General features: G+C 44.4%; 1 protein-coding gene across 4 annotated transcripts in view; it reads left to right on the top strand.

Annotated features, from left to right (window-relative positions):
• Nucleotides 1–21112, top strand: part of LOC114697100 (LIM domain containing preferred translocation partner in lipoma) — a 611216-nt gene that overhangs the window by 64109 nt on the left and 525995 nt on the right. For 3 of the 4 annotated variants that reach the window (XM_028875190.2, XM_028875182.2, XM_028875183.2), the window contains exon 3: nt 1388–1489. The exons of the other annotated variant lie outside the window; for it this stretch is intronic. The gene's annotated coding sequence lies outside the window, so the exon portion shown is untranslated. The remainder of the gene's footprint in view (nt 1–1387; nt 1490–21112) is intronic. 4 annotated transcript variants of the gene reach the window in all.

The following is a 21112-nucleotide window of genomic DNA, read 5'->3' as shown; positions in this document are numbered from 1 at the left end:
ATTTAAATTGCATTTGAACTCTGCTAATGGTTTGTTTGCATGGGAACTTCAATCATTTCGCAGCAGTTCTTTAGCAAAGCTGCTTGTTCTCTTTATGGCAAAGAAGAAGAAAATTATTAAAAGAGAAGTTGACTATAGGAAAAGGAGGCCACTTACCCTGGCACATAGAGGAAAGCTGGAGAGAGGATGGGACTCCCCCGGGGCCAAGGGGCAGAGCTGCGTCTTTTATAGAGGCTTAGACCTCTGGGGAGTCAGAAGTCCTTTTGCCTCTCATAGAAACTGTTTCATGTTTCTCTCCCCCAGTCCTTGCTCTGCATAAGGGAGTTTGGATTTTATGGGGTTTTGGGTTGGGGGTATCTTTTTTTTTTTTTTTTTTTCTATCAGATTGCACTGTCCGTAGCAATCAGTGTGTCAGCAAATTTGAAGTTGTAGCTCTGGTAAAAATGACTTTTGAGATTTCTGATATTCTCAGGTCCTCAAACTCTCAAGAATGAACTGCTTCAAGTGGGCTCATCTTGAGTGAACTCCATTTTCCTTATGGAATTTCTTTTTGTTATTGGGTAAACTTGAGTGTATGAGAACACAAGGCAGGTCCCTGTCCTCGTCAGTCTGTGTTAAAGATGGCCAGTAACTAGCTGTAGTGGAGGAAGCCCTGAATCCCTGTCACTAGTGATGGTTTCTTGGATGGCCACTTCCTTCTCCCAGTGCCTGGCTGTCTTGTTGTAGAAGAATTGGGGAAGTCATTGAAGGTTTTTTTTTTCCCCCTAACTCTTAAGCTTATACACAGATGGGAAGACTGATATCAGGGTCATGGAGCAATTATATGATTGGTTAGAAAATGCTCAAACATATTATGGGAATGAGGGTGGAGTTTTTCTGGTTTGTGTGTTTCTATTCCCTATACCATGGGCAAGTTTTATATAATTCTCTCCTGGAATAGATGCCGTATAATCCCAAGAAAAGAGCCATAGTTTTCAAAGGTCTAAGTCCGCATTGAGGACTTACCAAGGAGTACTGAGATTTTGCAGCTCTCTGTGTCCCACTGGTTCTCATTGTACATGTAAGGAAATTGAAATTCAGAGGGCCACTAAGTCGTATTCTTTTCTTCCTTAATTGCATCCTTTTGATCTGTCTTGTACTTCAGTAACTCAGATGAATCGGTTTTCCAGGGTGCTGAGATATGAAGAGTGAGAGCATTCTCTTCTCCCTTCCTTTGAGACAAACTTATCAAGCAAGAGTGCCTGGTACCTACTGGAGGTTTGGGAGGTCTAGAAGAGTTAGACATCACCCAGGAGGGTTTCATCAGAGACATTGATTGTCGGTCTAGGAAGTTCTGAAGCTGGTCGGAGCTGAGAGACTCAAACATTGCTCTCTCTGTTTTCCACAGGTGGGAACTCAAGGACAGAAGCAGAGAGGATCTGTCAGCTGGTTCTGCATTTGCCATTGTTCTCTATTCCCTCAGTGGAGGGGAGCTATTTTCCCTCAGCTGGTGAGTCCTACATAGAAATATTTTCTTTTTTAATAGCTATATACATATATACATATATATATATTCTTTAATCAGATTTAAAAAAAATAATGGGTGCTGGAAACAAGAATGGAGAACCGAGAAGTCTAAAGTCTTCATCATCATCATTATTATTTTTGAATTGGTTTCATAGCAACAGACTATAGATATACCAGTGCCAGTAAAACACGTGGCAAAACAAAGATGGGTTTCTCCTGTGGCCAGGGGGCACGCAGAGAAACTGGAGGAAGACTCAGTGACAACGATTCCCTGTCGCCAGGAGCTGTGCGACTCCCTTCTTTTTCCTTTGTCAGGAGGTTGAGTGTCACTGAACTTGAGACACTGACGTGACGAGGACAGGGAATAATCCGATGCTTCTTGTTTACTCCTGCGTGATGTGCCTTTTCCTTGGCGACCTCATTTTATTTTCCCATCAACCTTTGGCGGCAGCCTTGGCGGAACGTGGGAGCCTTTGCTTTCATGACGGCTAGAGCCACAGTGCTAGTTGAGTGTGGATTTTGTTGCTGTCTGTTGGGAAGGAGAACGGTGGTCAGATGCGTCGCCCTTCAGTGGCTCTCTGTTTCATAGGTAGATAGGTAGGATGGCTATGGCACAAAGAATCATCTGCATGGCGTGACCTGGTGGTGCCTTGATGACAAGCTGAGGGAAAGGAGTTGGGAGATTCTTGCATCTACTGACTCTAGTTCTGTGGTCTCCATGATGAGGATCAGTCCCTATGTACTGCAAGGATTGGCCTTAAACTAGGTAAATAATAGACCTCACTGTAGCAGGAATCTTAAAAGTTCTTATTAATACAAACAAACCTGGAGCCAAGTATTGGGGTGAACACTGGAAGATCAGAGAGACAGAACAAGCCATAGCTAACCTCACCTGGCCAACTTCTCAGCTGATCTTGTTTCCTCAGACTGGAAGCCTCTGTGGCCTCATATCCGAATGGCTCTCAGCTGAACTGTGCTGCTCGAAAGCCTGAAGCTTAACCAGCTAAAAGCTTAACCAGCCAAATGCTTCTAGTTTCTGGTTTTTATGCCTTATATACCTTTTCTGCTTTCTACCACCACTCCCTGGGATTAAAGGCTCGCTTTCTGAGATTAAAGGCGTGAGTCCCCGTGTTTGGCTGTATCCTTGAACACATGGATTTCTGCCTCTGGAATGCCAGGATTAAAGGAGTATGCTACCACTGCCTAACCTTTATGTTTAATAGTGTGGCTGTTCGGTCTCTGACCCCAGATAAGTTTATTAGGGTGCACAATATTTTGGGGAACACAATACCACCACACCTCATTATGAGTGTTGTGGAGTTTTTCAGAACACAGTGAATGCTGTAGTGATTGGAAGAAACCCAACTTGCTCTGAAAGTGTGACTGACTTCATCCTTGTGTCTGGTCATTTTGTTTTCTTCATTGTTGTCTCTGTAGCGTGGGTAACTGGTACTCATTGGCTTTGACTTTGAGTATTTATTAAAATCTCAAACATGGACTTGAATATCCCCCCGCCCCGGGTTATGGTTACAGCATCAATGGGAAGCTTTGTTACCTGCTTCACCTTTTGAGTTTCTCAGGGTTTCAAATGAAATGGTGGGAGCCTTGAACTTGGATTTAATCAACTCCAACGGTGTAATGGCAGAACAGGAAAGATTGCCAAATGTCAGCTGGAAGAGGCTTGGAAGGTTCTATTGTCCTTAGATTGTTAGGATTTCGACGGTGACTCTTGCTTCTGAAGCACTGACGTGGCCTTGGCATAGGTTATTTAGAACAAGGTGGAAGGGTGACCTTGCAGTCACAGAAGACCTGGTTCAGAGGGAGGTGGCTTCAGTCTCACCTTGAGCAGGGCACCAGCTCAGATGGATGGTCTGCAGTCTTCTTTGCTCTGTCCCTTTTGGGTTGCTGGCTTCATCACCCTCAAGGTATTTGCCTTCTGGTTAGGAGATAGCTGCCCATTGACCAGGCTGAAGACATCTGCTTCCCTGATTGGATGAGAGAGAGCCTTGTTGCCACATTCACAAAGGCTTTGGTTACTCCCCAGTGATGAACCTGTCACTGAGGCCCAAAGGAGGGGACTTTTCCACACCAGAGACTAACATTCAAACCTCATGGCGGAGCACAGATGAAGTGGCCCCTCAGAGCGTTTATACTATTGGGGAGAAAGGACGAGAAGCTTTGCTCTCAGCCCTCATTAGAGTGTCATGCTTCAGTGCTGGAGTCCTCTTCTGGGAGGGATGTGAGCCAGCAACTCTACAAAGATACCGAGAGGCTGTGCCATCAAGAGCTGCTTATAAGAGTGAGATTGGAAAAGGCAGAATGCTGGGTCATACGCAATCTTGACCTGCAAGAATATATTACCCATGGGGCTGGAGTGACGGCTCAGCGGTTAAGAGTACTGACTGCTCTTCCAGAGGACTCCAGTTCAATTCCCAGCACCCACATGGCAGCTCACAACTGTCTATAACTCCAAGATCTGACACCCTCACACAGACATCCATGCAGTCAAAACACCTGTGCACATAAAATAAAAATAAATTGCTTTTTTACAAAATAAAAAATATATACCTAGTCAGAAGAAGGACAGTGTCTGCCTATGTCCCATAGTATAGTGGGATGTTTATTGCCTAAAAGGCACATGACACATTTTGGGGGATAGAAGAATAAATCTGAAGGTTGTGAGTGTCCCTTTCCCCAAGGCTGCTCTACCAGGTACTGACTGAATCTCTTGGGGTTGTTGTATACAGATAGGGCTGGACAGCATGATTTGATAAGGGTTAAACAAACGACTGTACGGAAACAGGCTTTTGAGAATGGTGTGGCTTCAGACACTTACTGTGAGTGCATGCAAAGGTAGAGTATGGCAGGGTGAGCTAACAGAAAGCCTGCCAATTGTTAGCCTCTCTTTGCCTTCATTTTCCAAATCCCAGAATTTGAGGTCACATTGATTGTCTTACCAGCCTCTTTCATTTGTTTTGTGCAAGTCTGTTGGTAGTAATTTAGCAAGTGTGGTCTCTTTATAGGTTATTGTAATTGGTTTCTCCTTCAAGATTCGCAATGAATTAAAATGGAAGTAAGAGACTGTAAAGGTTGAGTCCAGCATGGTGCCTAGGACATAGTACTTATGCTTGGCATTCACCCTTCTCCACTCCCAGACCCTCTCCTTGCCAAGACTAGATGAGCAGTAACTTGGTCTGAGTCTTGGAAAGAAACTCAATTTGGAGCTTTTTTAATCATTAAAGCTGAAGCCTAAATCAGGAAGAGGTGCCAGGAGGTAGACCCAGAGACCTAGGAAATTGAGTACTTGAGAGACCAAGAGAAGCTGTAGTCTAGCCTGTGGGATTCTTGCTTTGTTTGTTCACATAATCACACCTTCTGCCCTAAGCATGCCTGGCCCAGTGGGAGTCAGGAAGGAAATTATTTCCCTCTTTGGATATCAGCGTACAATTGTTGTAGCCAAGGACTCTGAGTTTTAATATTTCCGTTTTGGTCTTAAGAACTAGCAGGTATTAGTGTCTGCCGGAAGCAAAGCATGGGTCATTTCTGTTAGAGGTTTATGTCTTGGCTCCCTGCGGTTACTTGGCCTGGTGGCTTCTGAGCATTTGTCGCCATCTGCTAAGCCAGGTTTCATTTTTATTTACTTGTTTCACAAATTACAAGAGGACTTACTGAGTGTGAACCCAGGCCCACACAGTCTCCCAGAGTCTGTGGGACTTCATGTAACGCAGGGCCATCTTATAGGAGATAGGATTGAAGAAAAGGTAGAGAAATCTCTTCAGCCTTTCCCCTAGGTCTACAGTATTGTTTCTTGGCTTCTGATGGGGTAGGGATGCCTCTTTCTGAGGTGCTCAGGGTTGTTTCTAAGAGTTCTTTCTCATTGGGTTACTGTGTGGTTGAAGGTGTCTGAATCCTGCACAGATGAGTGGAAGATCCCTTGTCCTGTTGCTGTACAACCACTCCTGGTTATAGTGTCTGTAGTTGTTTTCTTCCCTGAGTCTGGTATTTGTCAGAAAGGTAGCAACTCCCAAGTTTTCTTTTCCTTTCCCTAGTGGAGTCCTAGAGATTGAACCCATGGCTTTATATGTGAGAAGCAAGCTGTCTGGCACTGAACTACATGTGCAGCCCAGTCTTAGACTCCTCAGGGTATTATGGCAAGTTAGGCACACTCTGATCTCTAGAAGCTTGAAACTTTGAGGAAAGATGCATAGAGAAGAGACTCACACACAATGGGAAGAGATGCATAGAGAAGATGATCACACACAATGGGAAGAGATGTATAGAGAAGATGATCACACACAATGGGAAGAGATGCACAGAGAAGATGATCAGACACAATGGGAAGAGATGCACAGAGAAGAGTCACACCCAATGGGAAGAAATGCATAGAGAAGATGATTACACCCAATGGGAAGAGATGCATAGAGAAGATGATCACACCCAATGGGAAGAGATGTATAGAGAAGATGATCACACACAATGGGAAGAGATGTATAGAGAAGAGTCACACCCAGTGGGAAGAGATGCATAGAGAAAATGATCACACCCAATGGGAAGAGATGTATAGAGAAGATGATCACACACAATGGGAAGAGATGTATAGAGAAGATGATCACTCACAATGGGAAGAGATGTATAGAGAAGATGATCACACACAATGGGAAGAGATGTATAGAGAAGAGTCACACCCAATGGGAAGAGATGCATAGAGAAGATGATCACACACAATGGGAAGAGATGTATAGAGAAGATGATCACACACAGTGGGAAGAGTTGCATAGAGAAGATGATCATATACAATGGGAAGATGATTGCTTACAGTATTTTTATTTGTCACAAAATGTGTTTCAAGCCTTATGATATTGGCACATTGAGGTAAGTAAATCACAGCCTTAGATCTTCCTGGGGCCTAGACAAAGGGCATGGAGAGTGGAGAGAATTGGGATCAGAGGGAAAGTTTTCAGGGGGAAGATTTTTCTCTAAGAGAAGCCCAGGTGGATGGTATGGGGAGACTGTGACCACAGTATGGGCAACAGAGGCCGGTTAGTATCTGAGAATGGAAGTGGATAATATCAAAATTTGACCGAGCAGGTCATAATTTCATGTGTGCTTCTGTCTCCAGCTCATCTCTAACTCTAAGTTGCATCAGAAAGTGCTGTACTGACTTTTTATACACTGGTGTTATATTTATAGTTATGTGTGTGTGACCATGATGTGCTTGGGTCTGTGTCTCAAAGCTGGAAAGCATTTCTGTGTTCTTGAGCATAAGGGTTTCTTTCCAGAGTTTCTGTTACTGTATCTTTGGTGGTCTGATTCTAAATCTTCCTAGCTTTAGTGAAAAATAGTAGATTTAGTGGGGAGGAGCATTAAAATATTCCAGAATTTGAACATTTCAAACTCTAATGCAGTACTATCAGTTACTATTTCTGTGTGACATTTCCCCAAATTATCAGCTAAAACAAGAAACATCATTTCAAACTGTATGGTAGTGGTGCACACCTTTAATCCTAGCACTCAGGAGGCAGAGGCAGGCTGATCTCTTGAGTTCGAGGTCAACCTGGTTTACAGAGTGTGTTTCAGGACAGCTAGGGCTACACAGAGAAGCCCTGTGATGGAAAAAACAAAACAAAACAAAAACAAAAAACAAACAGAACAAAGAAACATTTATTCATTGAAAGTTTCTACAGGTCAGAGATTAGGCAGCTTAGATGGGTCTCTCAGGACTTCTCATGAGGTTGTAGGTGAGTTTTCCCATCCCTGTGCTCTCTCCTGAAGGTTCTCCACAAAGCCCAGTCACATGGCTACAGCAGGGTGTAACTAGCTCCCCTCAGGTTGCTGCTCTGAGGGCTTCCACTCTTGCTGTGCAGATCTGTCCATGGGGCAAGCTCCAGGCTTTGGCTTCTGAGTATCAAAGGTTTTCCATGTTATAAGCTATGGTCTTTTTTTTTTTTTTCTTAAATTAAATTTATTTATGTTTATTCCCAGCACTGGAAATGATACACTAATCTCTGTTTTAGATGTGTTTCATGTGGGGAACAGGATGGGGATGACATGACTCCAGGATGTGGGTTCTATAGGACCGGCTGAGGGCATGCTGGTTATCGATTTCCAGGCTACCTAGGATATGCTGAGATGAGAGTCAGGGGTTACCGGAAGCTACCGAATAAACTCAACAGCATCTTTGTAGATCAGTTTGCCTTGGAAACTTTTTGCAGGAAAATTCCATTAGCAATTTGAAATGAAAACATTAATCCACAACAGCATGGAATGTAAAATTTGCCCGAGTTTTCGGAGGAGACTCACAGGCTCTCAGCTAATGCTGTCCTTTCCCACCTCTGCATTTTTGGCTTTCATCAGCAGTCAGAGCTGCTTTGGTGGAAATGACTGGAATTCTTGTTTGAGCCCTTGTGTAGGTGAGACGCCAAGAGCTGGGGAGGGGACAGGCCTGCCTCCGTGTGTAGTGCAGGGAGAATTCATGAAATTCTTCTCAATATTTTTTCCCACCTGGCCGCCACCTTGGCTCTTTGTAATCAGTCCATGTAACCTTTAGGCATGTTTTCACTTCTTTTTCTAACCTTTCTTCTTTTCCAGAAACGGATTAGGTGAAAGTAGGTTAAAATTGGCCCGTTGAGCCTCCATCTTGTCCCTTCAATTATATTTCAGGGATGTGCTGCCTCTGTTGGGTCATACCGTGTCCTGAGAAGTTGAATACATCAGTATTTCTTGGCTCAGACAGTGTGTCTCTGTAGTTATGAATAACATTTGCATTAGGAACAGAGAGCTGATGCACATCGGTGCTGTGAGGATGACGGGATCAGACAGGAAACCTCAGCCAATACCTTCTGTCTGACAGAGAGTCTCTTTCCAGGGCATCTGTCTCTTTTCCCGACCCAAATAGTCTTTTCATAAAAACAGGCTCAGCAGGTCATCTTATAGTCGGTGTCAGGTTCCCATAGTGTTCATCTCAATCGCTCCTCTCAAAGTTAATGGAAATGAGAGATTTAGAATCAGGGTCAAGGTTATTAGTAGCCCCGGAGCCCAAGGCAGAGGAAAACCTAGCTGTGGTCATTAAAAATGCTACTGGCCAGAAAGCCACTGCTCTCTGCTCTATGGTGTCTTTCAACTCTCCCTTTTTAGTACACTCTCAATGCAAAGTGTTTCATACCCATGATTTCATTTGTATTGAAAGCACATAGTACGACATAGAGTTCTGTGGGTGAAGGCAACCCAGTAAGGCTGAGTTTAGATGCAGAATCTTACTTAAGCATCTTAGTTTTAGATCTGCTTTCCCATCTGATCGTGGGCTGTAAGGTGCTGACTCTGTGCTCCAAAGGGAGTTGTGAATTGTTCAGTGCCTGTTGAGTGTGCTACTTTCTATGTAGTTGATGTAGCATTAGTTTTATCTTTTCTTCTTTTTAAGATTTATTTATTTTTATCTTACGTGAGTGTTTTTCTGCATGCGTATTTGTGCACCACATGTGTGCAGTGCCTGAAGAGGCCAGAAGAGGGCACCAGATTTCCTGGAACTGTAGTTAAAGGCAGTTGTGAGCTGCTCTAAGTGCTGGGAACTGAATCCAGGTCCTCTGCGAGTGAGTGCTTTGAACTGCTGAGCCACCTCTCCAGCCCCGGTTTTCTTTTTTTTCTCGTGGTCATTTTTTTTTTTTTTTTTTTTTTTTTCTTTTTTCTCGGGCATGTGTGATTCTTTGCTGGAAGTCACTCTTAGTCTTTTTCCCTGTTGCACCGTTGTCTGGATGTTTTTCACTTTGTCGTGCCCTGGTGGCTGGGGGAACGCCTCCATGTTGCATGTCAATCACCACAGATCTCACGTTTTTTGCTGAATATCCAAAAGCCATGCTGTTGCTCATTTAGCTCAGTGACTTCTGGGGTATAAATTCAAACACCTCGTGATGCTCACCTTTTCTGGAATTGGGGAATAGTGGTTCTGAGGAAAATGGCCATAAACTGTTTGGTGAGGGTGGCTTTGGGCGCACCGGTAGTGTGTAAGCGGTGTTTTTCCTGATCTAAGAATGACCCTCGTGCAAGTGCTGGGAGCCACCTCTGCGTCTCTAAATGCTGTTGTCTCTCGACCCTCCCAGCACTGACCCCTCCTTGGTTCCTCCTTGGGCCTGTTTTGCATAGAATTACCTCACCGCCTCAACGGCAACTGACTTGAATTATATCGGTTATTAAAAATGATCTAATATTTTCCTTTTAAATCAGTGGGCCTGGCTCATTCTCTGATTTAAGCTAGTGATTTATGTATAATATGGTATGAGACGGCTGCAGCCACTCCATGATGTAATCTAAGAATGACATGAAAACAGAATAGGCTTTTACATCGTGAAAATATTCCTGTCATACAGTTGCTATTGAGGATAGACACCTCTTCTGGCTCTTCTGATGTTCCCAGGCACTCCTTTCTTAGCTTTCCTTCCCGTTCTGCGTTTCCATACGATTAAGTTCACTTCACCAGGAGCATGTGAACCTGGCCAGAGCCTGGTTTGTTCTGCTATCCTTGTCTCCCGCGGTCCCCGCTTCCTGCCCACTGCTGTCCTCTGTGGCTCCGGCTGCCCCGGCCACCATGCATCTCCCCTCAGCATCATCCCTCCCCAGCTTTCCTGTGCCAGGGCACCCTGCTCTCTACTTGTCGTTTGCTAGCCATACCTGTTCCACGGTGGCTCTGCTCATAACACCGGTGTCCTGCAGGCCAACGGGCATCTTTACCTTCCAGCCTTTCAGAACCCATTGCCCCTTGTTAGAAACCTTTGATGTGGGGCTCTCATCACTTAATGCAGTAGCAGAGGAATAGCCACGGCTTATCGGACTTCCGTGGAGGAGGAATGGGCTTTGTTCTTCTAGCCTGGCTCTTGGCCTGAAATGTATCCAGGTTGTGGCCTGCCCCTGGGCCTCATCTTTCCCGATCTGAGGAATGGGTGGTTTGCATTTCATTTTCCGTGGGCCGTTGGTATATTGGCAGGGTATCCTGGAGGGGTTGTGGTGGAAAGGATCCCAGGACTGCATGCTGTTTAGCTGAGGCCGTTCAGTGAATCTGCTGTGGTTATGGCAGAGAAGTGAGAGCTAAGGGCATACCGGAAGCTGCGTGGCTGTTGGCACTAGAGAGTTTGAAGCTTTTCTTGGGCATATGGGGAGGACTCAGTCAGTGAAGTACTTGATGTGCGAGCCTGAGGACCTGAGTTTGATTTGTAGAACCCATGTTTAAAGAAAAAAACAAAAACTGGTGTGGTGGCATCCACCTGTAATGCCTGTGCTGGGGACGTAGGGAGCATGGCCTGCTCCGCAAGCCCTGGGCCATTGAGAGACCCAGTTTGAAAATACAAGGCGGATGATGGTGAGGAAGAACACCACCGGATGTTGTCTGCTAGCCTTGCCACACTTGCCGCCAGACAGGAAATAAACAAACAAAACTAAAGTCCTCTCTTTGCCTTGCTTTCTGGGAGTCTTTGGTTTGTTGATTTTTACGTGTCTTTTCCAAGACCACACAGCAAATTGTAGCACTCAACTCATTTCTCAGTTATGGAGAAGGTTAAAAGCTCCATACTCTAATACCATGTTTGTCTGTCTGTGCTGCTTGGAAGAATTGAGAAGCTGGACAAGGAGTAGAAGCTCCTCACTTACAGGAGCGTGTTCCAAGACTTCTGACGTTCTGTGTCTCTGCCTTGAAGTAGGGCCGGGAGTTGGCTTTGTCCTGTTTGCATCCAAGTGGTTAGTACTCCGACAATGTTCTAATTTATGCCAAAGATGGCAGTTGAAGGTCCAGATCGTAAAAGTAACTGATGCCGGCAGTCTGTCATGGATTGACCTTGCTCCTTGACTCCATTAGATCTTGTGTCTCCAACTTCCTCTCCCAGGCGCAATGCTTAGCTCTCAGCAAGGAGCCCAACTGTCTATGTGCTAGGTCAGTTCAAAAGTCATGCCGTGGAATTGTGGGAGTGGCATGGAGGAGATGGAGGAGGCCGTTACTGTGGCCATCTCCCACTCTTCCTGCTCTTGTCAGTGATTTCCTTTTGCACTGATGAGGTACGTGAAAAAAAAAGGCTGAAAATTGAAGAAAGAACGGGAAGGGATCATTGTGGAGCGAGCAGAGGGGTAGTGGACTCTTGTGGGACTCTGTCATGGAAGGAACAAAGCTCACTTTGACCTCAGCAGGAGCTCTGGGAGTGTGGATGGAGCAACAGAAAGACAGAATGAGGCTGCCTTTTCAATATGGAGGACAAGCCACAGTTAGGACTTTTTGGGAGGCGGGGTGGGAAGTCAGAGTATCATTGTGGGCATTTATTTACGTAGGGGCCGACACTGGTGTTTTATAGGGGCATGAACAAGTGTGAGTGCTTACAGATTATTTTTATTTTGTATGTATGAGTGTTTTGGCTACATGTATGTCTGTTTACCACCTATGTGCCTGGTACCCTCGGAGCCCAGAAGATGACATCAGAACACCTGGACCTGGAGTTACAGATGATTGTGAGCTGCCATGTGGGCACTGGGATTTGAGCCTAGAAGAGCAGCCAGTGCTCTTAGCCACTGAGCCACCTCTCCAGACCCACCCTTAGCATTTTTTGAAAACTTCCCCTGTCTTAATCTAGAACTTTCTGAAGACAAATTTTATGTGCATTTCAAATTCCCTTTTGGGATGAAAGCCTTAAGACAGCGATTCTTCTTCTCTCTGCAGACTTTGGCACCCGGAAATACTGATATAGCTCAGGCAGTCTTGTCACACGTAGTGCTATTGATAAGGAAGTCTTATCGCATGCAGTGCTATTGATAAGGAACACTAGGAGCTAACTGAGGACACCATAGAACTTCTCTGAACTGAATGTATTTTTGTGGGTGGAGTTTTTTTTTTTTTCTTTTCAAGAAAGTTCCAGAGAATCCTGTTCTTTTGGCCTTCTCCACCCTTCCCACTCAGTGGTTTGCTACCTTGTTGCCTCGGTGCTTCATCTTTTTGTCCAGCAGAGCGCTTGCTCATGATGCTGTTGCATTAACACATCTCCAATCTTCCCTTCTCCGCTAGGTTGAACCTTTACTGAATCCCACTTTTAATTTCATGGGCGGTCCGATGGTGCCTGACATAGCAAATCATAGTAACGGTGACTTACTAATTTAACCCTTTTTGATACATGCCTACTATGCGCTAGACCCTATTCTAGATGATAGGAGCACATGGGAACAGGCGTATGAAGGAAGTGAAGTGGAACGCCAGAGCTACCAGAATGGGGACAGAAGAAAGTGTTTCGTAATGAGTGAAAGTGTCTCAAAGGTCCTGGGACAGAAGTATGCGCGGTCCGTGAAGGGATAGGCTGGCGCAGCTGGAGCCAAGACCCAAGGGGCAGGTCACACAGTCTAATAACAGGAGTGAAGACAGCGGGCCATCAGGCACACTGGGGGGGGGTGCTCTGGGGGAAGGGGAGATTACTCCGATCATTTAAAGGATCCACAGAGATGTAACCAAAAGATGTGCCGAAATGGGATTGTGGCTCTAGGTGGCTCAAGTCTAGAGCCTGAGAGTTTCGGGTTGCCCCCACCTGCAGCCCTCCGTGGTGGCGGACTCCCGGTTCAGATGTTTTGCTCCTGTGCAGCGCACACCTGCAAGGGTGCGCGGCCCGTGCAGATGGGCAATTGCATGCCTAATCACCCATTCAGGCACCCACTGATTTGTTTTCCACATGCAAATGCAGGTTTTTTTGCAGATGGATTTAATATATTTGTTGCTTCCCCATTTTATTTAAAACAAAACAAACGGCCAACCATGTCGTTTGGGGGTAGCAAATAGAAACGTGAATATTATTTTTTCTTCTGTCAGTTTCAATTGTATGGCTGAAGGGGATCTCAGGCAAATGAGTCTTTTCTGGGTTCAATTTTACTTTTCTTTTCTATCACCACTTCTTAGCCATTATTTTTTTTTTTAAATTCCTTTAACAAGTTTTAAATAGGAGTCTGCTGTTATTTTATTTTCCCAAATAATCTTCTTGCCATATAGGCTCTGTATTTTTATTGTGTGGTTTTGACTTTCACCGTTTTAGTTACTGACCTTGGGGCCTGTTATTTGAAAAGACATTATAGAGTCTCCCAAGGTCATTGGTGGGTGATGCGGAAACTTCCTTAGCCTGGAAATAAACAAACAAACACAAATGAGAACTATTTGTTCCTTCCCATTGATGCATTGTTATTACAGATCTCACAACATCATGCAAAAAGTTAACTTTTTGTTTGTAGGGGAGGTGCCAGGTAAACCCCAGGAGCTAGAGCCAATGAGGTATCTGCTTGTATTTCTTAAGGAATTTCAAAAGCTCTCCGGTGGGGTACACCACTACAATGGGGAGATACTTTGGTATTGATTTTGTTCCATGGATGCCTGTAAGTTTAGGGACTGCAGGGTCAGGTTTGAGGACACAGCGCGTGGTTGCTTCTGTTGATCGGAGTGATGAAGATCAGCTCACCCTGCAGAGGGTATCACCCTAAGGTGGGGCTTGTGTTAAATGCTGTCTGTGTGTCTCATTTTCCCGTTATGTAGAAGCCTATTTTGTATTGAATTTTAGCAAAGAAGTAGTGAAGGGAAGGAGTGAGAATGGTCTGCAGCTTGCCACAGAAAGGTTGATTATTGGGTCAGAGTGATGGTTTTATGTGTGTGTGTGTGTGTGTGTGTGTGTGTGTGTGTGTGTGTGTGTGTGTGTGTGTTTCAGGGGGTGGGGGCATGAGAGTGGGTGGAATCTACTCTGCAGGAGATGTTAAACTATGCAGAGGTAGGAACTTCATTTTAGGTACTGAATTTCTGAGCCAGAATGAAGTCTAGTGCTTACTTGAGTTGACCATTTATTTTGCAAAAAGAGACACTGATTGATGCCCACAGTGGCTGAGCCTCTTGCCCAATACCACCCAGTGCCGACTGATTATTTACCATATTTAGGACAGCAGCATCTTTTGTTAGGAATTTTCATTTGGAAAAAGGATGTTTTTAACCATCGGATTATATTGACTAGTTAGCTAGTGGGGTGTGCATGTGAGAGGAAGCATCAACCTTCTCAGGGAGTTTCCGTTACCAGATGAGTGTTTTGAAGCAGGAGCCTGGCCTGGAGTATGAGAATCCTGTATCAGGCAGGCCCCCTGGTCCTTGCAGACTAGCGCAGGCACACAATCAGTGATTGCATGAATACTCGGGACCATGGCCTTTTCAGCAGCTGTGTTGAAGTAAACCCCCTGAAAGAGGCTCAGAGATCAAAATCCGTTCTGTTTAGTGGGGCTTTTATATGTTAAATATGGGACCCTTTGCTTTTAAACATGAAATATTTAATTAGGATGTTAAATTATGAGGTTTGTATGCCAAGTCCAAAGTGATGATGATGATGATGATGATGATGATGATGATGATTTTTCTGGAGCTGAGGACCGAACCCAGGGCCTTGCACTTGCTAGGCAAGTGCTCTACCACTGAGCCAAATCCCCAAACATTATTATTATTATTATTATTATTATTATTATTATTATTATTATTATATATTGACGTGGTTTTATAGCAAGAATGCCCAAGTGAATGAAAGGACAGTTTATCTGAAAAGTATCAGAAAGGGTTAACATTCCATGCACTTTCTGCTAGAACCCCGAAGGGTCCTGGGAATCTTGCTGCCTTAAGTAAGCAAATCCTAGGTATGGAAAGGACTGTGTCCAACCTGAGCTGGGCCTGCTGTGACCTGTCCATCTGTGCAGGCCACTACTGCTGGGCATCCTCGGGTGCCGACTGTGTGGATCTCCAGCTGACCCCTCTGCGGGACAGGATCTGGGTACTCCTCCTTGGTGTTCGCTGTTGACAGTCACTTGTGTATGTGAAACGTGATGGTACCTTCCATGGTTTGCTCTGTCTCTATGGACTTCTCCTTTGTCAGGCGAGGAGATCAGAGCTGACATTTCACTTGTGTTAGGTTGTTTATATTTGGAAAATAATTTATTTTTGGCTCACTTTTAATGATCTACCCTATGTGAGATCACATTGTAGCATAGTTGGTTCTCTCTCTCTCTCTCTCTCTCTCTCTCTCTCTCTCTCTCTCTCTCTCTGTGTCTGTGTGTGTGTGCGCGCGTGTCTGTCTCCTGCCCTCCCCACCCCACTTCCCCTCTCATCTACTGTAAAGAAAGTGATCTTGGGCTTCAGGCTGTTGCCCAGCGGCAGTATTTTCTTAGTATGCATGAGGCCCTGAGCTGGATCCCCAGCTGTGGAAAGGAAAATTTCCTCTGTTCTCTAGACCTAGACCCCCCACTTTTCTCATCTACAGGGACGGCCTATTTTGAAGGATCTTTGGAGAATTATTGACTGTGTTGGAACTCCTAAGCAATTTGGATGGTAGCATTTCAGATTTGGGTTGCTTTTCTAGGAACCATTAATTGCCTGTACAGTAACAAGGATCTGCAGCAGGGAATAAGGCATTCTGAAAATAAGAAAAAGAGGCCAGATGAATGGCTGACTTCAGGCCCATGGAAAGAAAGATCTTCATTCCAGTGGCCTCTCTGCTCCTTGGAACACTCTGGACTGCTAGATTTCATGACCTCATGCTGAGTGTCCTCTGGAGTAACAGGGACTGATGAAGTTAAATCGGAGGACAGAGGACTGTCCTTATTGGGCAGATATGTGCTATAGAGACATATTGTCCTTTAGCCTTTAGGTAGTTTTTTTGTTCGTTTTTGTTCTGTTTTGTTTTTCCAGTAGTATAAAGTTTTATGAATAACTCCATCAAATTCCCCAGTATAGGGACCATGCAAAGGATGCACAGCATTGGGAGTCTGCCTTCATTCATATTTGACTTCATGTGGGTTTAGTTTTAACATGGCCAGTGGATAGGCTATTGCATTTGCTCAATGAATTTCATATTTATAAAGATCTATCTTCTCCTCACCTCTTCTCTCTTTGGTTCTTTTTGAATTTAGGTTGATAACCAAATGCTCACACACTGCATGGGGGGAGGGGGACAGAAGAGCTGAGCTCTTAGCCCGACTTTGCAGCACCTGCTGTGTCCAGACTATTTACAGACACGATCACTCATTCAACAAGTATTTAAATGAGCACTTTCGACACCGGCTTCTGGAGACACCGAAGTGTGTAAGATGCGCCTCTGACCCCCTCTGCCTACCGTCAGGAGCAGAGAGCCAAGTGCACACAAATAGGGCATGGACTCGGTTCTCCCTTTCCAGTCTCTCTTGACACATGCAAGAGGCAGGATTGGCCTCGGTGATCAGCGAAGGGCCCTTCTGATGCTAACATGCCGTCTCTCACACTGTTGTTAAATTCATTAACTACCCAACAATTATTTATCAAGCTGAAAACTGGCAAGCATTTCCCTCCCTCCCATTTGTAGACTATAACGCTGAAGGTGAATGTGGCAATGTCTACAAAATGCTTTAATAAGCAAGTTGGAGGAAGATATTATATAAGTTTGAGGCACTATTATTAATGGAAAATGAAAACAAGGGCTGATGTTTTCAGAGGGAACAGATGGTTCCTTTGTTTAGCATTTGAGTAGAAAGGAGAGAAGGGGAAAAGATACTTGCCATATTGTGTAGGCCCTGAGTTTGAGTGACTTTAAAATGCCAAAGCAATCTGGTTAGGAAAGTCCCATAGATTCAAAATAGCTCCTCTCTGATCAAACTGTAATTAAAATAACAACAAAAAAATGACAGTAGGAGACTTCCTAATAAGAAATGCCATGGTGACAATCGACACAGCCTCACAGAAACTCCCTTCGAGTAGCGCTCCAGAAACGTCATCTTCCATCTCTTTGTGAGTTTCAGCACATCACGGAACACATCGATGAGAACAGACTGTGAACTTCTTCTTCCTGAGCTCTCATCTCTGTCCCTATCTGTACATTTAGTTTCTCATGACTGGCATTGGATCCCTGGGTCCTACGTGATGGAAGGAGAGAACCGATGGCCGAAGTTGTCTTGTGATCTCTTCACACGAACCCCCCTGGGTAGTTGAGAGCCATGGTTCTGCCACTGCTGAGGATGATCCTGCATTTGGAGCTGCCTGGCTTTTGCACTGAGTCACATACTGGCAGATATGCTGTATCGCCTTTCCTGTTCCTCAGCCATGGCATCTGTGATCGACAGTCTTCCCTGACTGATCTTAGACTGCCGTGGGAAAGACCCGTCCGTGGACATGACTGAGAAGGCGTTTCCAGAGCTCTTTAGCAGAGGAGGGAAGACCCTCTCTGAATGAATGGAGGCGGCACCGCCTCGTGCTGTAGGGTCCAGAATGACCAAAAGGCAAGTGAGCTGGGTGCTAGCCTCCATCTCTCTGCTTCCTGACCATGGCTGCCATGGGACCATAGCCTCACCCTCCTGTGGCCATGGCTAGAGCTGCTATTGCTGGCATACCCTCCTTTCCATGATGGACAGCAGCCTCAAACTAAGTCAGAACAACTCCTTCCTGAACTTGTTTTTGCCAGTCCTTTGTTATAGCACAAGAAAAATAACCACAGCATCTTTTTTTTTTTTTTTTTAAAATTGGTTAGGAAAATGAAACGATTTTGTGTCTTTTCCTGTTGTATTCCTTGGATAACTAAGCTGCTCAGGCTGGCCTTGAACTTGTCATCCATTTGTGTTAGTCCCCTGAGTAGCTTCAAGAGTACCTGCTTAGGCTATTCTTGGGACATTCTGTTTGTGTCTTAATTGTTTTGTCTTTGTGGGTGGTTTTTTAGCCCTTATTTATTCAGTGACCTGTAAAATGTGGTTATTGAACAAGATAATTTCCTTCACGGTTTATTTCAGTAACATTAGATCCGGGTTAGCTAAGGGCTTTGGGAGCAGACAGGTATATCTCGGTGTCTCATTCATTTTTTTTTTTCTGCCCTCTCAGTAGGAATGATGACCTATCCCGCTCAGTGTTTCTCAGAAGCTGGTAGGAAGCAGACAGCCTGCAATTTATTCACTAATCTGTTTGTGATTAGCATCCTCTGCCCTTTCTCGTATCCTAAACTCCCTGATTGAAATTTAATGACAGGGAATTCCTTCCTCTCACAGATTTGGTATCACATGTTCCATCTCCTTTACTCTGCACCCTTTGCTGACTTTCCACCTCTCAATTAATTTAATAGTGTCAATAGCACTTGGGATCATAAATATTATTTCTGCTTCCAGCATTTGCTACCCAGGTCTTCCTTGTCTCTGGAAGTTGGTGAAAGCCTGGGGGCCCCCGGAAACCAACAGTGTCAAGGAACCCACTCTTTCCTTCCATCTGGTGTGAGCAGGAGACAAAGTGGGCCCGCACTCCTCGAGTGTGCCACCTGAGTTCTTCCGTTGGTGTGAGATTTTTCTTCCTTTGTTGGTGGGGAAATGGCCTCTTAGTCGCAGTAAATTACTTGCTTAAACACCCTATAATCAAGTGGCTCCGTCCCTTACTGGTGTCTGAAACTAAGACCTCTTTGATTCTAAGACCTCTGTCCAGAAGTTATGGAGCCTCGGTGCCTTTTGCTGGAGAGTGGCAAACCAAGGCTGCCGGGGGAGCTCTGCCGTCGTCGTCGTCGTCGTCGTCGTCGTCGTCCTCTTCCTCTCTTCAGATGTCTTTCTGTTTACCTGTCTGAGTATTTCATCCGCATGTAGGATGTGTACACATGTATCCTTGGTGCTCATGGAGACCAGAGGAAGGCATCAGATACCCCAGAACTGTTTACTAAGAGCTGTGAGTTACCATATACACACGCTGGGAACCAAACCAGGGTCCTCTGTAAGAGCATCCGGTGCTCATTACTGCTGAGCCATAGCTTCAGGATTACCTAATCAATAAAGACCCACAAACCCAGTGTGAAGGCCTGAGTGTGTGTGTGTGTGTGAGTAAAAGTCACTTGGATCTTTTGGGCCTCCCTAGAGCCATTTTGAAATGGGGCTATGAGCTATCCTGATGACCTTTGGAGCAGCTGTTTTTCCTGAGATCTGTAATTCAATAAGCTCACCATATTCCCAAGGTACTGGTTGCTAGGTACTTTGGTTGGAAGGTTAAGGCCTTCATTTGTTAGATAATTGGTAGGAAAGCAGTACCTTTGAAATTTAAGGGATAGTTTATACACTGTAGAGAAGCTAACGAAACTAAAATGTTTTTAGAGTGGTTTAAACTTCACTAATTGCTTCTTTGGAGGGGTAAAATTGATTTTTATTGTTTTGGAAGTTTGAGTATGATAAAAAGTAAGCTGGTACTATCAATGGGAGTCACAAGGTTAAAGGTTAAAGGGCAGCATCAGAGGGTAGAAGTTTTTCCTGGAACTTAGGAACTGAACAGGAATTTATAACTCTCAAGTCCCATGGCTTGCAAACTTGGCTCCCTATTAAATTCTCCATAATATCTTTAAAGAGACGATTTGTCTTTAAACTGCCTGTTTGCATCATAATGTCCTTGGCGAGGACCCGAGTGACAATATTTGTCACATCCTCAAGCTTGAGGACCATTCTCTAGCCTTGAGTTCCAGCCATTGCTTTGATAGTATCTTAGTTAATGTCTTTCTTGAATGTCTTAAGTTCTGGGTATCACCTCCTAACACTCAAGTGAAAACTGCTGTCCAATGAGGAATTCATGCCAGCAAGAGTGTTACAGGAACTCTCTGAAAAAACCTACATGACCTGAAGTCAGTATGTAAAGGAAGAGCAGGAGTTAACTTTTTTTTCCCAGTATCGGGATGTGCTGCCTTTTTATGCTTCCCTGAATGTTTAAAAATGATAGCAAGTAGTATATTTCATTGCTTTAATTGTTCAAGGTCTTTTTAAAGTATGCAATAAAATACCATTTAAGCTTAACTGACCTTTATATTTTAATGCTTTTTGGAAGGGAACAATACCAGGTATTATGCTGCGGCATAACTTTTCATTATTTGTATCTTCATGCAGAAGAGCTTACTTTGGAATCTGAGGCTGAGGGTCTGCTCCCTTCCCTGAGATTTAATGTGTTTCTGCTTAAGCATCCAGTCCAATTCGGGTGATGGTTCTTGACCTCATAATGTCCAACCTTCATATCTTTTTATTTTTCCTTCTACAAACTTGCCCAAGAAGGAGACTGGACTCATTAGTTACTTCCTGTTGGAGGCACAGGTGTTGGAAGGACAGCACATATGACCTAATCCATATTTAGGAGGAGGGGAGCTCTGTGCCCCTATTCAGTCCATTCAGCAATACAGTGTTTAACCCCAAAGGCCACCACTAATAGGTTTTTAAAAATTGATGCTGTTAGATATAGCTCATCTTCCAGCTCGGAACTTGTGTTTCTAGAAGGGAAACAGCACTCAGATTACACACACAAGGTACTGGAATTTCAGAGGCTTCTGTTGACCTACAAGTCTTGTAATGGTAGATGTAGTTATGTTCCCTGTGCTTGAGGACATGGGTTGTGGTCTGTCCATGGTGTTTTAGAAGAATTTAGGATTTTTTTCCCCCTCACGCTAAGAAATTATACACGGATTTTTAGGTAGCTCTGAGAAAGGGATCTGTGGGTACATATGCATGTACACACATAAGTAGTTTATGCAATGAAATAGTTTGGGCTGAATTTATAAACCATTTTCAAATTCTGTTAAAAAATAGAGTGAATTCTCAACTGTTACATTTTTCTTTTATTCCCTAG

This window comes from Peromyscus leucopus, chromosome 12 (assembly GCF_004664715.2).
Source record: "Peromyscus leucopus breed LL Stock chromosome 12, UCI_PerLeu_2.1, whole genome shotgun sequence".
NCBI lineage: Eukaryota > Metazoa > Chordata > Mammalia > Rodentia > Cricetidae > Peromyscus > Peromyscus leucopus.
Note: the sequence above shows the minus strand (reverse complement) of the source record. Positions and strands in the feature narration are given on the sequence as shown.